Source organism: Microcaecilia unicolor, chromosome 2 (assembly GCF_901765095.1).
Source record: "Microcaecilia unicolor chromosome 2, aMicUni1.1, whole genome shotgun sequence".
NCBI lineage: Eukaryota > Metazoa > Chordata > Amphibia > Gymnophiona > Siphonopidae > Microcaecilia > Microcaecilia unicolor.
The window spans coordinates 168,805,054-168,811,053 of record NC_044032.1 but is presented as its reverse complement, the minus strand read 5'-3'; positions in this window follow the sequence as shown (position 1 = coordinate 168,811,053).

The window sequence follows — 6,000 nt, the reverse complement described above, 5'->3', positions numbered from 1 at the left end:
CTCTACAGTTAAATGATAAATGTTGCGTATAAAAATTGGGCTGTAAAAAACAGCTTTTGCTCAGTTTGTGTTGAGGTGCCAATCATCACATCTATTTCAAGTTTGTTTTGTTTGGCGATAGGAAAATGTTGCCTTTTCTGCACATAACAAGCAAGCACTTTTCTCTTCTCTTGTGATCTGAGCTAAATCTACATCTCACCTTCTCCTAAACAACAGAAGAAAAAGCCTCCAATGACCTGAGTCAACTGGAGCATCTAAGGACATCAAGAGTAGAAACTACAAAGTGAAACAATACGTGTAACTATGATCTGTGAGTTGAAATTGATATCTTCAACTACTTATTATCTTTAAGATTCTGATATATGGCTGAAACCAAGATTCCTTGACCTCCACTGCATTGAACTTCCAGAGGAAATTCACACAAGAATGTTAAATATAGTCATTTGATTTATAATATAGAAAGGGCTCTGTTTACTAAGGTTCGTTAGTGTTTTTAGCGCCTACACTTAGCGCGTGTGCTAACCATGTAGGCGCCTATAGGGATATCATAGGCACGTACATGCTTCCACTGTATGCAAATCTGTCTCATGAATATTCATTGTGAATATCCTAAAAACCTGACTAGCTAGGATGCCTCCAGGACCAGATTTGGGAATCACTGAGATAGGTAACAGTTCATACATTTTTGCAGCATCTCATTGCCACCAGGGTCACTGGCCTGCAGGGTATCACATGGATCAATACTGTCACCTATTTTGTTTAATATCTACTTCAAGCCACTGGCTGAGCTGATTTGGTCGATGGATATTCAGTTCAATATCTATGCAGATGACATGCAGTCACTCATACCTAAAGAATCAGACTTACCTGCAGCGCTGAATAAACTGACTATTTGTTTAACAGCAATTCAAGAATGGGCTAAAAACATTCCACATTCAGGCACCTGCACTTATGCCAAATCCATGGCTGTAAGTATGGGTGCCTAAATATTAGGTGTGCTGATAATGAGTTACACTAGTATTCTATGACAGAACCTAGGTTTAACATGGATTCTTATTTATTTATTTAGATTTTGCTCACACCTTTTTCAGTAGTAGCTCAAGGTGAGTTACATTCAGGTACACTGGATATTTCTCTGTCCCAGGAGGGCTCACAATCTAAGTTTGTACCTGAGGTAATGGAGGGTTAAGTGACTTGCCCAAGATCACAAGGAGCAGCAGTGGGATTTGAACTGGCGCCCTTTGGATTGCAAGACTGGTGCTCTAACCATTACGCCACTCCTCCACTCCTTGGGATACACCCAGCCAGCCAGGTTTTCAGGATATCCACAATGAATATGCATGAGCGAAATGTGCATGCACTACTTCCATTGTATGTAAATCTATCTTATGCATATTCATTATGGCTATCCTGAAAACCTGACTAGCTAGGTATGTCCCGAGGGCTGGGTTGAGAACCCCTGAGTTATAGAAGAGGCTCCTACTGCCCACCCTTGGACTGCCTAAATGGAGGTGCCTGGATTTAGAATTGTCCCCTTACGGTGAAGGATCAGATGGAATGCCATAGGACTGTGGGTCCTGGTCTGTCTCCCAGGAGAGGTATGAGTCTGATTCTTCAAAGTACTGGCCTTTGGACATGTGCCATATGAGAAATAGGACTGGTGTATTGTGAGGATTCCAGGATAATAGGTGAGGAAGATACCAGGGTAAGGAGCAGGAGGGGAAGATTTCCCTCTGAAAACTTAAACTATAAGTCCCAGGTTCATCGGGGTAGATGGCCCACCCCTAGAGATACAAGGATCTTATTTTCTCTGAGAGGGAGGAAGACTACAGTTCCCAAGAGCCTCTGCATAAAACTCCAGATCCTATTAGGGAGGAGGGTAAGAATTACTGGTCCCAGGCTCCAGGTGAGGAGGGTATGGACTGGTTCAGAGAGGCTAATCAGGATGATTTGGAACAGCTGGAGGATATACAAGGAGAAGAGCTGATGGACTGGCAGCCAGAGGCAGAAGAGGAGGAGATGTCCCAAGGGGTAGAAGCAGCCGGGGTTGAACCCATGGATATCTCTGCATTGGCCCAGGTACAGGGAAAAAGGCTGAAAGGGTTTATAACAGCCCTATTTTCTAGCTTGGGTGGGAAGTGGAGGAACGCTTGATAGCAGAAACTCCGGATGCCTGAACAGGGGAGTTCCGGTGAAGCTCACTGCAGAAGCGGAGCTTGCCACTGGTAGGCATCCTGTGCGGCTCAAACCTGATCCATATGGGTGGAATCCAGGTGTTAAAGGCTGGTAGAGGGAGGGGGTCCCTTTAACCTTCATATGTATGAGAGGTGAAGGAAAAGGTTTGAGCTTGAGACAGTGAACGGTGGTATTTAAAAGACTTAATTTACAGAAGGACTGCATTCTGTGGGAATCATTGAATTTTGGTAGGGGGTGAACTTACCTCAAATAATAAGACTGAAAAACAAGTTACACACAGGAGACTGTGGGACAGTGGGGGGGGGGGGGGGAGGTTTACTTACTTGCAGGGTGCTGCCCTAGGCACTGTCTAGAAGGAGTCAGTGTCTTTTGGCTCCAGATCCAGAGGGACTGTACAGAGCTGTAAAGGAGAAGGTGTAATTTGAAAACCCCTTTTAAAGGAACCTGAGGAATTGCAGTCCTTCTCATATAAGGGGAGTGTCAAATATGTTTGGAATGCAGAGCGTTGACAGAACGTTATGCCTTGTAGAAAAGATATCCTTGATTTGATGTCTGAGCTCTTAGAAGAAAAACACTATTTTCCCAACATAAGGATAAAATGTTAATTGTTATACCTCCATTGATATAACAGGGTTGAGGTGATGAATGCACTGATATTCCTTAGATGGGAGATGTTAAATTTTGTGCTGTCAGTAGATGGCAGCACCACAAGGAACTAATCCAGTATTGATTTTATGTTAAGTAAGCTTCTTTGTCCTTTTCTCCTGAAGGGAGGGAAGAAGCAGCCACAACCTGTGCATTCTTGCTACTCCTAGAAGGGATTGGGAAATGAAAGAAACCAGGCAGTTTCCTATCAAGATGTGGCGTGGAGATCTTCTGTGCTCACTGAATGTTTTTGATTTGTTAAGGTGATTGAGAAATCAAGGAGTTGAAGAGTGATTGAAGAAAAAGGGAGTTTGCATTGACATCAGATTTGGCTGGACCGCCTGAGCCCTGGTCCAAGCAACTTTTGAAAAGGATCACTTATTGCTGGTAGCAGGAACAGTTGCTGTCAGCATCACATAGCTCTCTGCAAAATTCAGCTGTGTGGGTGCCTGTGTTTTCACACGGATCTTGATGTTTATGTTTGTGCCACGAGACCTGTATAATGTTCATTAACATACCAGAGAGACATAGACCCTTCAATACCACAATAGAAGGGTCTTTGTCTCTCTGGTATGATAATGAACATCATAAAGGCATGAATGTTTAGCATTATCTACATGCAGGCATAGTCATGATTTTTGCTTCTGCCATTCCCAAAGAGACTCTTTATTTATCTATAGCGGCATTTATACCCATTATCCAGAGGTGTCTGATTCAATATGGCTTACAAAGATAAATGCTAACAAGGTATCAATACTTTGAACAGATGGTTAAAAGGTTACAAATCAGTCAGTGTCCTCTGGTGTGCAGAATGCTATACATTGTAGAAAGTAGATCATAAAGGAAGAAGCATACTGGAACACATGTGAAGTATAGGGAGAGGACTTTGTTGAGGGTGATAAAGATAATTGGGGTCGATGGCCTGAGTTTTGGTAGGCAGAGTGGTGAAGGGTGTCGAATATGGCAGAGTTGTGTGGTTGGTGGTCAATAGTGGGGTCAATATTCAGCCAGTAGTGGTTAGCGCTTTTTGGTTGCCTCTGGAAGTATCCCCGGATAGTCAATGCCAGGGCAAGTCCAGAAACTGACACTGAATATCCGGTTATATAAAGCCAGATAACACTTATCCGGTTAAGTGCGATATTTATAACTTTACTGGATAAGGTAAACTAGTTACAGATAGGACTGTGTTTTATGCGGTCCTATTTATCTGGTTAACTTAACTGGTTAAGTACTACCAGAAAAGTCTGACTCTACCTTGGAACACCCATAAAATAGTCGGCTTTCACTTGCACATTAACTGGACATTTTCAGTAGCACTATTCAATTAAGTGCCCAGTTAGCCCTGGACAAACAATGTAAACAGCCAGGAGCCATTTCTGGCCATTTAAATCATTTTGAATATCAACCCCGGTATTTTATGCATATATATATAGCTAAGTTACATACCTGTAGCAGGTGTTCTTCGAGGACAGCAGGCATATATTCTCACATGTGGGTGGTGTCATCCATGGAGCCTGATGTGAACACTGCACTGCTACTTTAAATCTTTGAGGCAGTGCCTCCACCGGCATGCATGGTGCCTTTCCACCTGACCTCTGTGCATGGGACCAGTAGTACAGTACTAAAGCTAAGAAGACAACTCCAAGGGGAGGTGGGAGGTACAGTGGTGGAAATAAGTATTTGATCCCTTGCTGATTTTGTAAGTTTGCCCACTGACAAAGACATGAGCAGCCCATAATTGAAGGGTAGGTTATTGGTAACAGTGAGAGATAGCACATCACAAATTAAATCCGGAAAATCACATTGTGGAAAGTATATGAATTTATTTGCATTCTGCAGAGGGAAATAAGTATTTAATCCCTCTGGCAAACAAGACCTAATACTTGGTGGCAAAACCCTTGTTGGCAAGCACAGCGGTCAGACGTCTTCTGTAGTTGATGATGAGGTTTGCACACATGTCAGGAGGAATTTTGGTCCACTCCTCTTTGCAGATCATCTCTAAATCATTAAGAGTTCTGGGCTGTCGCTTGGCAACTCGCAGCTTCAGCTCCCTCCATAAGTTTTCAATGGGATTAAGGTCTGGTGACTGGCTAGGCCACTCCATGACCCTAATGTGCTTCTTCCTGAGCCACTCCTTTGTTGCCTTGGCTGTATGTTTTGGGTCATTGTCGTGCTGGAAGACCCAGCCACGACCCATTTTTAAGGCCCTGGCGGAGGGAAGGAGGTTGTCACTCAGAATTGTACGGTACATGGCCCCATCCATTCTCCCATTGATGCGGTGAAGTAGTCCTGTGCCCTTAGCAGAGAAACACCCCCAAAACATAACATTTCAACCTCCATGCTTGACAGTGGGGACGGTGTTCTTTGGGTCATAGGCAGCATTTCTCTTCCTCCAAACACGGCGAGTTGAGTTCATGCCAAAGAGCTCAATTTTTGTCTCATCTGACCACAGCACCTTCTCCCAATCACTCTCGGCATCATCCAGGTGTTCACTGGCAAACTTCAGACGGGCCGTCACATGTGCCTTCCGGAGCAGGGGGACCTTGCGGGCACTGCAGGATTGCAATCCGTTATGTCGTAATGTGTTACCAATGGTTTTCGTGGTGACAGTGGTCCCAGCTGCCTTGAGATCATTGACAAGTTCCCCCCTTGTAGTTGTAGGCTGATTTCTAACCTTCCTCATGATCAAGGATACCCCACGAGGTGAGATTTTGCGTGGAGCCCCAGATCTTTGTCGATTGACAGTCATTTTGTACTTCTTCCATTTTCTTACTATGGCACCAACAGTTGTCTCCTTCTCGCCCAGCGTCTTACTGATGGTTTTGTAGCCCATTCCAGCCTTGTGCAGGTGTATGATCTTGTCCCTGACATCCTTAGACAGCTCCTTGCTCTTGGCCATTTTGTAGAGGTTAGAGTCTGACTGATTCACTGAGTCTGTGGACAGGTGTCTTTCATACAGGTGACCATTGCCGACAGCTGTCTGTCATGCAGGTAACGAGTTGATTTGGAGCATCTACCTGGTCTGTAGGGGCCAGATCTCTTACTGGTTGGTGGGGGATCAAATACTTATTTCCCTCTGCAGAATGCAAATAAATTCATATACTTTCCACAATGTGATTTTCCGGATTTAATTTGTGATGTGCTATCTCTCACTGTTAC